Source organism: Sinocyclocheilus anshuiensis, unplaced genomic scaffold (genome assembly GCF_001515605.1).
Source record: "Sinocyclocheilus anshuiensis isolate Anshui unplaced genomic scaffold, SAMN03320099.WGS_v1.1 scaffold513, whole genome shotgun sequence".
Taxonomy (NCBI): domain Eukaryota; kingdom Metazoa; phylum Chordata; class Actinopteri; order Cypriniformes; family Cyprinidae; genus Sinocyclocheilus; species Sinocyclocheilus anshuiensis.
In genome coordinates, this window is record NW_015537972.1 from 343332 (window position 1) to 355611 (window position 12280).

The window sequence follows — 12280 nt, forward strand, 5'->3', positions numbered from 1 at the left end:
GACATAGAGCTGGTCTGAGGTCCTGACGCTTTGCGTCCTGTCTATGTAGCATCTCAATGCTCGGACGGGACAAAGCAAAGCTAGGGCTGGGTCTGCCTCCTCCAGGGGTAACGCTTGCAGGCTCACCACCTGATCCCTGAAGGGAGTAGTGGGAACCTTGGGCACATAGCTGAGCCTCAGGATTACCTGGGAGTCAGCCGGCCCAAACTTTAGGCACGAATCGTCGACTGAAAATGCGTGCTGGTCCCCTACCCTCTTGATGGAGGCCAATGCGTTTTCATTGACAGAAACTTCAGCTCGACTGTCTACAAAGGCTCAAATGGGCCCTGCTGTAGTGCTCTGAGCACTAGAGTCAGGTCCCAAGAAGGCTTTAAGGGTGGAGGGAGACAGCCTTCGCTCCAACCCCTATGACAGCATGACTCTGATCGGACATTTCCGGGGTCTTCTCGGTGAGAAGAACACCATTCAACGAACAGGTTCCACTTCAAGGCGTAAGCTTGTCTCATAGACAGTGCTCTCGCCGAAGTGAAGGTGTCAACTACCTCTTGGGGTAGGTCACCTAGAACCTCAGACATGAAATTTCCAGAGGTCTGGACGCAGGTGCCACAGGGTGCCCCATCTCTGAGTCAGTACATCCTTCCTCAGAGGAATCTGCCAAGGAGGGGCTGTCACAAGGAGCATCAGTTCAGGGAACCAAGTCCGAGTGGGACAGTAAGGCGCCACGAGCAGGACCTGCTCCTCTTCCTCCTTGATCTTGCACAGTGTCTGTGCAAGAAGGTTCACTGTGGAAAACGCATACTTGCGAAGGCCTCGCGGCCAGCTGTGTGCCAGTGCGTCCGTGCCGAGTAGAACAACTGGCAGTGAGAGGTTTCTGGAGAGGCAAACCGGTCTACCTGAGCGACTCCGAAATGACTCCAAATCAGCTGGACCGTCTGGGGATGGAGTCTCCACTCTCCCTGGAGTGCAGTGGCGGGCGAGTTGCGACATGCGACGGGAGCGTAGACCACCTTGACGGTTGATGTACACAATGGTCGCAGTGTTGTCCGTACGGACCAGTACGTGTTTGCCTCGTAAGCACCCTTTGAGACGGATCAAGGCCAGGAGTACTGCCAGCAACTCTAGGCAATTGATGTGCCAGTGCAGTTGGGGGCCCGTCCAAACCCCGACACTGCAAGCCCGTCAAACGTGGCCCCCCAGCTGGTGGTAGAGGCATCCGTGTGAACCACAGCATGCCTGGAGAACTGTTCCAGGGGCACTCCTGACCGGAGAAACGCAAGGTCTGACCACGAGGTGAAGGTTTGGTGGCAGGCCGGTGTGACTCAGACCTGGTGAGTGCCGCGTAGCCACGTCAGGACCTCAGGACTCGGCCATGGTACCAGTGTTAAAGCGGTCTCATATGAAGCAGCCCCAGCGGCGTGACTGCCACTGCAGCTGCCATATGCCCCAGGAGCCTCTGAAACTGTTTCAGTGGGACCGCTATCCTGCCCTTGAACATATTCAGGCAGTTCAACACCGACTGAGCATGTCCTTGCATGAGGCGTGCTCGACCTAATCCAACTCCATACCGAGAAAAGAGATCCTCTCCAAAGAGAGTTTGCTCTTTTCCCAGTTGACCTGAAGGCCCAACCGGCTGAGGTGCGAAAGCACCAAGTCCCTGTGTGCCTCATGGTAACAAGGGCTGCCTCCACAACTTACGTGAAGACACGGGGCGACACGGACAGCCCGGAGGGCAGGACCTCGTACTGATATGCTCATCCTTCGGACGCGAACCGCAGCAATGGTCTGTGGTGCGGAAGGATCAACACATGAAAGTACGCGTCCTTCAGGTCGATCGCTGCAAACCAATCTCGGGGACGGATGCACTTGAAGATGTGTTCCTGCATCAACATCTTGAACGGTAACGAAAGGCCCGGTTCAAGACACGCAGGTCCAAGATCGGTCATAACCCACCGCCTTTCTTGGGTACAACGAAATCTCCATATCGGCTGGAGGGACCGGCTCTATCGCATCCTTCGCCAGTAGGACTGCGATCTCCGCACGCAAGACAGGAGCATCAGCCGCCTTCACTGATGTGAAGCGGATGCCGCTGAACTTGGGGGGACGAGGGGCGAACTGAACTGAATAGCCGAGTCTGATGGTCCACAGGAACCAGCGAGACGGTATGGGTAGCCAGGTACCCAGACACCACACAAGCTGTGGGGCAGCAAGGTGGAACGCAGGGACCTGAAGAGGGGTCTGAGTGTGCAGTGCAACACTTACCTGGTTCCACGGTTTAGCAGAGGGTGCGTGAGTAGGGCCTTTGACGATGCTCTCGAACCGCCCGCTGCTGCCTGCTGGCGAGAGAGGAGGATGAGCGTGGACCGGTGTTGGTCCGTCCATGACTCTCCATGCCCTCTTGGGACCCAGAGACAGAGAAAACCGCTCTCCTGTCGAGATTTTTGGAAACCAGATTCTCCACCCGGCCCTCCTCCGGGGAAGGGAGAAGTGCATCCCTCTCTCTCTGCGTCGCCCTACCCGAGGCCTCTTGCTCTTCCGCTCACCGCCAGGTTGACGGGGGCCTGGACGGGCGGGGCGGCTTGCCTACGCCCAGCTCCACGGCGCCGCTTGCTTGAGGCTGCTGTGGATGCGGCACGGGAGCGGGGGTGGATGCAGGGGGCCGCCCTCAGCGACGAACAGGCTGGGGCACTGCAGCCGGTGGACGGGTGGAGGCAGCAGCTACCCGCCAGGGCAGAACGTCGGACCGCCTCAGTCTACTCCTGTGCAGCCGAGAACTGCTGGGCCATGTCTCGACTGCATCGCCGAAAAGGCCGGTCTGGGACACAGGGACCTTGAGGAACCGAACTTTGTCGGCGTCCCTCATGTCGACCAGACACAACCAGAAGTGACGCTCCTGGACCACAAGTGTGGACATCGCACGACCCAGAGAACTCGCGGAGACCTTCGTCGCTCAGTGCGCGAGATTTTTTAGAACTTCCAGATCGTGACCACCCTCATGCAGGTCCCTCAGTGCTTTAGCCTGAAGAACCTGCAGCAACGCCGTAGCGTGTAAGGTGGAGGCAGCTTCTCCACAGGCCGTATAAGCATCGCCGGACAGACCAGACGAGTACCTACAGACCCGGGAGGGAAGGCACGGTTCGCCCTGCCGGGTCGAGGCGGTATCAGGACACAACTGCATCGCAACCGACCGCTCCACCAGGGGGACCCCCATATACCCCCTAGCTGCACCACCGTCGAGAGTGGTGAGGGAGGAGGAGTTAGCAGGTCGGTTTCCGGCAGAAAAAGGTGCCATCCACAACCTGGTAAGCCCCTTATGCACCTCCGGGAAGAATGGCACGGACCACCCCGAAGAACCAATCGTCCAACCTTGAGGGCTCGGGACACGGTGGAGGTCTCCATTCGAGCCCTACCTTCACGGCGGCCCTGGAAATCATAGCCGTTATTTCCGGATCCGATTCAGGCATTGCTACAGTCCCGGAGGACAGCAGCGCAGCCGAATCTTCCTCTCCAGAAAGCTCTGGCTCACCTCCTCACACTCCTTGTAGAGGACCCAGCACGTTCCATTGGAAGCTCAACTGATTGCGGAGTGCAAAAGGAGCGATGGTCCCCCGAGGGTTGGTTCTCTGGAGGGTTTGCCATCACTGTTACCCTCAGACCGCCCGTGCTACTGAAGGCTCCTGAAGTAGCCCCCGCCTGACTACCGCCATGATGAGATCTAGATCGAGGCAGAGGCAACGGAGCTCCGCCCCTTTGAGGAAACGAAGCTTGGCTTGCTTGATTCCAGCAATGAGAACATGACTCATCCACAAACGCCACCTCAGCGTGCTAAATGCCCAGGCACGTGAGGCAGTGATCGTGACCATCATCCAGCGCCAGGTAACGACCGCATCCAGAAACGGCCGGTGAATACGTTGTCTATAGCAAGATACCCACATCGTCTTTACAAAGACGTAATGTCGAGTTTGCCACGCAACGTCATCTTTAAAAAGACGCACCCGTGAATGCACTTTTAGGGGAAAAGCTCTTTTAGCGTGCTGAAGCGCACAGGGGAGATGGCCACCTGCAACACAAACAGGGGGTAGTGCAGCCTGATGTGTGCAACCCACTCGACACAGGAAACCACCACCGCTGAAGCACATCACAACCCTTACCAAAATGAACCATGGTTTTATCGTAGTAAAACTGCTTGATTTTATTTTGTGTGATTTCTGAATGCTTGAGACTATAAAATCAATCAGACAACTGTATTAATAAAATCATAGCCATAGGAGGAAACTTTTTTTGTTTTTGTTAAAGCTGTTTTATTACACTGACTGCTCTTAATTTTTTTTTTTTTTTTTTACTTATAACTGTTTATTTAGAAGTGCAGAAGTGTAATTTTTCAGTGACTAATATCTTCTGCTTCATTTAATGCATGGTCAGTACTGAAATTTGTTACAAAAAAGGGTGAAGCAGTTTTTGATTTAATTTATCATTTTTTATTTTGATAATATTTAATCTTTAAAAATGTTTTATTTAATATATGTAATTTTAGTTTGTATTTGTTTTTTGTTTGTTTGTTTGTTTTTTTGCTATAGAAGTACAATTGTACTTTGTAAATAATACAGTTTAATTAAAATTGATTTATTTATTTACTTTTATATTTTATTAAAGTTCTATTTTAATTTTTTTTAATTTTTTTTTTTTACTTCCATAATATTTGGAGGAGGGGGCACAACAATACAATTCTGCCTAGGGCATCCATTTGGCCAGCAGCGGCCCTGAACACGCCTTAAAATTGAAATTATTTTTTAAAAACAAGGGGTCAATTGCTGTGTAGCCACCTGACTAGTGACTGGCCTTTGTGTGAACGTCCACAAAATTGGAAGACTTTCTGAGTGTTTAAGTGGTATTTTAGAAAGGAGCATTTAAAAGATGGAAAAAAATGAAATTGGGGAGAATCAATAAATTATAATAATTTATTGCTATTGCGTGAATAATATGTAATCATGTAATCAATAAAAAAGTAGCTGTAGTCAATTTAATTTAACCTAAATACAAGTACTTCATTTGTTTTATTTGATTATGCAATCCAGATTACATGTAATCAGTTACTACATAGCTCTGGCCATAGTTTACATTAGGAAATTCTGACAGATTACATTGTTATATCGACAACATGGCTATTATGACTATAATATTATTTTGCTTGTGAACAGTGACAGAAGGACTGGTCCTTTTGATGGCACCGATATGTTTGCTGACATAAATACTTTTAAAAGATGAACTAAGGATTTTGAGCAAGATACAGTAATCCATTGTATTCTGCTGTTTGTACGAATTGTTTTGACAGATTCACTTACTGGTTAGCAAATGTTAAGGATGATTAGAAAATTTAATAAAGCGAGTGAGAAAAACTGTAAATGTAGTAACATTCATGTCCTTACACCTGAAAATTATGGGAAGTATGTTATTTGTAACTCTGGAATTAAAGCATGGTAATTGCAATTTTATTAGGATGCAGTGATTCATTAGCCTTTTTTATAGTTACAGCTAGCATGAAAAGCACTGTACTAAATATAATAATAATTCCTTACATTTATATAGCGTATTCTGGGCACTCAAATAGCTTTACATAGAAGGGGGGAATATCCTCAACCACCATCAAATATCACCACATTTGGCATTATTGTCACTTAGTGAGCCCCCACAACCTCAAGAACACAACTGTACACAGTTATAAACCTCTAACCAACAAAATGACATTCACAAACCATTGTTCTTCTGCAATGTGATGCATTTCAGAATGAAACAAACTCTATTAACTGGCAGTTGGTTGGATGGTGAAATGTGAGCCAGGAGAATGGAAGACAGAAAATAAATAAGAGGGATTCATGAAGAGAGGGAAATTTGTTTCAGAGCGTGAGCACGTCATTACATTTTTAATAAAAGTCTTATGTGGACAAAAAAAATTTTTTCACTAATGAATGATTGACAATAAGAGCAGGAACATGTAAATAAAGTTCATTTTGATATCATGCTGACACCCCATGGTCTGACTGCCTGCCTTTAAAAAAAATAAAAAATAAATAAAATATACTTTTCAGCCTTTGGCAATATTAAATATATCTTGCAGTCGTTCTAAAATGGCTAACATTAATTACTGTTATTTTTTAAAAATAAGCTTGCTATTGAATTGTTTTACTGTATATGAACCAGTGTACTGTGATAATACATGTTTTAGAACGAGCCATATTTATAACCAGCGGTGTTAAGTTACTCTAAAAAGTAATTAATTAGCTAATTACTTCTTTAACAATGTAATTAGATTACTGTACTAATTACACTCTCTAAAAAAGTATTGCATTACTTGTTACTAATTACTTTTTAATCCCACACCAACCTCAACAGTTGAACAATAGAAGCATAGACATGAAACTGTTCTTTTAATTTTTTTTAAATAAATAATATAAAATTGCATTATTTAGATGTTACATTTTCACGTAAATTCACTATTGTTTTATATGGAATTGTGGTCCCACTTTATATTAGGTGGCCTTAACTAGTATGTACTTACATCAATATTGTGTTCATATTGTATTGAAAAGCACTGTTGCTGCTATTGAGGTGGGATACGGGTACGGTTAGGGACAGGGGGGTTATTTTAAGGTGTCTTTGTTACAGTGTAATCACACATTTAAGTACTGAGTAGTATTAATTAACTACATGTACTTACTATATGGTTAGGTGTAGGATTAGGGTTTGGTTTAGGGTTTCTGGTCAATGCAACCTAGGAGTAAAATGCACTGAACACAACCACAACCACATTTAAAGTATAGAAAAATGTATACCAGATTATTTGGAGGATAGGGAACAGGATTGTGGTCAGGAAAATAGCACAATTCAGGTGGATCATTCACAATAAGTCCAGTAATGTACATTAAGCAAATGTCATATTTTCATAATGTCATATCTCCTGATCCTAAAGGACAGCATATCCCATGCAGAGGCCTTTAGATTAATCCGAAAAATCTAACTAAGAAATAACAGTTTTCAAAACTGTTGTTGGATATTCTCGTTCCCCATAGTGACTGCTGCAAATGTTGATATCATATTTGCATGATATCATAATACCACAGATTTAGTATTTGACAATTTCCTATTAGTTCACTGAGATGAAAGAATGCAATTGAATGTATTATTTTAGCAATAATACTATATTACATTTTTATTTTTAATTTATTCAGCACAAGTAGCATTGTCTAAGATCACAGATGTGGAAACTGTAGTGATATCTCATTAGTGAGATCGCTATTGAGGAGCCACGCCCCTAAGCAGGGGGTTTGGTACTGTGCGAGTGTTCAATAAAGTTCAGTTACGTACCTGCTAAGCTGTGTGATCAGTACGCTGCCTCAGCTCATCCACGAACGCAACAGAAACCACTGATTCCAATGCTGAAATGATGTATGCAGATGAGTCAAATGTTTTTGGAAATCTATCTCATATTCTCAGCAGTATTATGCATACCAGATTTTAACCTACTAACCCAAAGGTTAAAATCACACATGATCCTTTTGTGTGCAGTATCTTCAATATTGCATCATTTTCAGTTTCCCACAGAAAAGGGGAGTGATGAGTCTGACATCAAACAGTGATTTATGATTATGTTGGCATTGCATATTTGATTGGTAGCGAGACGCTATTTGACGTCAGGCACACAGCAGATGTTTGGCCTTTTATAGAGTCATGAATCAAACTCTGTTAACATTTCAACAGCTGTGACAGCAGTCGGTATTTACAGTCTCATCTGTGTATTTGAAATCTATTAAATGTTAACTAATCCTTTCCAAGAGTACATGATTGCTTCAGGTCAGCATGACATGTCTTGGTTTACTTTTTGTTACCTTATGTAACTATTCTGAAAAAAGAAATGTGGAACGGTTGCATCAGTGTGGTTAGCGTTCATTTAAAGATGTTTTAATTGATGTTTCCTATATATAGATTTCTACTCCAAATCTGCATTTGATGAGCCATGTTCAAAGCTGTTGTGCAATGCAAATGAATGCATTTTTTTTAATGCATCAAGTTCATATTCATTTGCAATAATGACCACCTAAGTGTGATTACCTGCATCTGATACAGTGTTCATTCTTCAGCTCAATCTCATATTCACAATAAACATTAGTTTGAATGTCTGCTTGTCACAAGGTCACCAGCCCAGTCACAAGTTACCTTACCACATTAAGGACTCCATTTCCCAGCATCCCGCCTGCTTCACACCTGCAGCTGATCCCCAGTCAGCACACCTGCCACCATTCACCTCATCACCTACGGTATAAAAGCAGTCGCCCTTCACTCCCTTATTGTCTGGTCTCTTTGGTAGTAACTCCTACACGTTGTTGTTACTACGAGCCACTTACCTGCATTTCTCCAGTCATTATCTTCTTCTGTGTTTCCTGCAAAGAAAAGGGACAAGGAACTATTAGTCTCAAGCTAAGTCTATTGAACTGATCTTCATTTGAACTGCTTACCTGCCACTTGCCTGACTCCCACATCTACTAATCCTGTGAATAAACTTCTTGAAACTTACCTGTTCGTCTCCTAATGGTCTCCTTCCATTTGATGACACCGCTGAGGTGATTTCCGATGACATCGCTGCTCAATGCATTTGTTGGCTACGTCTTACAAGGTGTTGTTGAAAGTAAAAATAACTTGTTTACAACCCTGTTTCAGTCTCATTGAATAGAAGTCTTTACTGCTGACTCACTCAACTCCTGTTGCCATCTATGGTTCCCTGAGATGGCACGAGATGTTGCGTCCTCTAGCAGTTGCTATGGGGAATGCCTCCAGCATGACCGGTGTCTGAAGCATATGTCTAAACACGACAATAACATTGGCCGGTAACAGCCAATGACAGCACTACCTGTGCGACCATGGTATAAAAGGACACCAGAGGAACATTTCATTCCCTCTCACTGAACCATGGTTACATGTGTAAACTTGAGACGTTCCCTTTCAAGGGAACCCATGCTGCATCTTCTAGTGGTAGCTATGCGGAAATACCCACTCTGGCATGATGAGGGGAGTGCATGCCATATTACTCGGGGCAAGCACTAAGCACCAACTCCACAGGGTCACTGTCGGAGTTGCCCCTTGGACGCATCAGTAGCTGTCAGTGACACTATCCCTTCAGCCAAAAGCCAGAGCCACAAAAGACTTACTTGCTAAGGACCGAGCAGAAGGGAGCTTGGTCCCACGGCAGAGCTCAAAAGGCTTGGAATCAGATATACAAGATGAATATGGCCAGGCATCTAGATTTCACTATTTTACCAAACCCTGGCCTGTCACCCAGGTGGACTCGTATGTCTATCCCTAATAGGGCTGGGTTTTGACAAATTTCACAATTCGATTTGATTCTGATTCACAAGCTTGAGATTCGATTCGATTCGATATCGATTATTTTGGATATATATCAGGTACAGTACATGCCAAATTTTCTCAAGGAAAAAAAAATCTCTCAACTAATGCTGTAAAATATACATGAGAGTCAGTTGGTACTACATTGCTATAATATTGAAGGTTAAAATTGACTGACTTGTTAAAATTACACTTAATGAAGTTTTTAAAAGAATGAAGTTACAATTACATAATATTTCTACTTCAATTCATTTTTTTTTATATAAACAATGGTGGCTGTCATAAAAATTTGATGGATTTATTCAAACATAACTTAAACATTGAAGAACAGTAAAATGTATAATGAATATGTTATATGGTGCATATATTTAGCAAAATGCCCTTCTCTACAGTTTATTTTTCTATCTGATTAATGAGGTAAATGTGACGTTATGTGACATTGTTTACAAGACTTTATATTGATGTCTTTGCGTGGCTGGAACACTGATTGAGCGATTACATGAGACAGGATACGGATTGTAAAGTTGTACTCTATGTTTTAACTTACCTTCGGATGTTTAGTCATGTTTATTTTGTGCTGAAACAGGTATTAATGTGGAGGAGATTATTAGTTCACGTGCGCCTCGCGCTGTCTGTTGAACTGAGGCGCTACAGCGATCTGTCACTCCCCATTAAACAGCGCCAAAACGGAATTTATTGTTTGAATACTGCAATACAACGGACAGAATTTAAAATCTGAGACTTTGTTTCATATTAAAAGTACCAAAGCACAATGCTTATTGCCATATATTGGATGGGAAGTGCCCTTCAATGTTCCGTCCATTAACTGAAAACAGGCTAGACTAATCGATTCTTGGGATTTAAGAATCGATATCGTTCCGTAAAAATGATCATCGATTAATATTAGGGCTGCACAATAAATCGCATGCGATATTTAATGCGCATCTTGTCAGAAAGCCGGTTCTGTAATCAGCGGTAAATCTCCATCACGTGCTTGCTTTCACATTGAGCAGCATTAAGCACGCACGTGATGGAGATTTAGCGCTGATTACAGAACCGGCTTTACTGATAAGATGCGCATTAAATATCGCATGCGATTTATCGTGCAGCCCTAATTAATATCAAGATATCGATATTTTTTTACCCAGCCCTAACCCCTAATCTCCCAGGGAGTCCATGGGGTAGTCAATGATCTGTCTGGCTGAGGCAGAATCTCTGACTCGACACACAGTAAAGGGGTCCAATGAAAGGGAAATTGCAATTGAAACAGCAATCACCACCCACCATTAACAGAGATGGCGGTATGCTATTCAAAGAACTTCAAAAACAATCCTTCAACTTGATAGCATGGAGCTCTGAAGAGAATGATACTTATATACAACCTTTTCTTTTACACAAGAGTATAGACCCTTTTAGGGCCGACGTCATAATTACGTCACAGCGCTAGCTGGATTCAAAACAAAGGGAAAACTGGAGGCGGCCAATACAAACCAGCACATATTCAGGCTACATAAGGAGCTTAAAATATAATCTTGTTGTAATGTTGGGTGCCAGAATCGACGGAATAAAGATTCCAATTTGAAATTTTATTGCATACCTGAACACTTGCGTTTGCAGTGCACACTTCTTATCAGAAAAGGTTAAATAAAGTATTGTCCTTTGTTGTTATGGATTATTGTTTGTGTTACGCGTCTAAAGATTTCTTATGCATCTCACGACTATGTTATGTATGAAATAATGTCTGTGTGCATGTGAGTAAAACAACAAGCTAGGGCTGTGCAAATAATCGAATGTGATTTTCATGTGCATCTCGTCAGTAAAGCCGGTTCTGTGATTAGTAGTAAATCTCCAGCACGTGCTTTCAGATGGAGCGGCATTTACTACACAGAGCCGTAGTTCACTGACAAGCTACGCAATATCGCAGGCGATTCATTGAACGCACGTGCTGGAGATTTACTACTAATCACAGAACCGGCTTTACTGACGAGATGCACATTATTATTATTATTACATTTTTATTTAACATGGACATCACAGTTACATTGGACAAACCATATGCACTTGCTTAAGTGTTTTAGCACACATGCTAATTTTCAACACCAGTCCACGGGAGGCTTTTCAGAAAGCAAAAAAAAAAAAAGAAATGTAAATTAATAAAATAAAACCAGTAACAATACTAATAATAATACCAATGTTAACAATAAAAGTAATAATAATACTAATAAAGAAAAAAGGAAAAAGAAAAAAGAAAAAAATATACCATAAAATTACAAAAATGCATGAAAATCGCATTCGATTATTTGCACAGCTCTACAACAAACTGACAATTTATATGCTTAATCATCTGTAATTGTATATACATTGTTGTAATTGATTGTGGCAAGAATAATCAAATACAAAAAGTTCAAAAATAGCCGTTTCTGTATTTTATTTTTCTAAAAAATATTCACATCTTACTTTAAATGCACTGTATGTAAAGTAAAGTTACTGTAATGTCACTGTAAACTTGCATAATTTACAGGAGGTATATACTTTAAAATAACTATATGGCCATTACATGATACATACATCTTCAAATAATATATCCATCACATTGAATGTTTAACTTTTTTGTATTTTGGCTGTAAAAAAATAGTTGCTGAAATTGAAATATATATACATCTTCATGACTAGATAGACACAGGTGAGTTTCTCACGTTAGGTTCCTCTATAGATGTGAATCACTCAACCAGAGGGAATCCTGTCAGATCGTCCATCCTTTGAGTGATGGGTCGGCCAATCTGGTTTCGTCCGTTAAAAGTTTTCCTTTTCAAATAACAATCGTGTTCTCAGACAGTGAGTGACCTTAGACATGCAGGTAAAATAGGATTTTCTCCAAATATTGTTA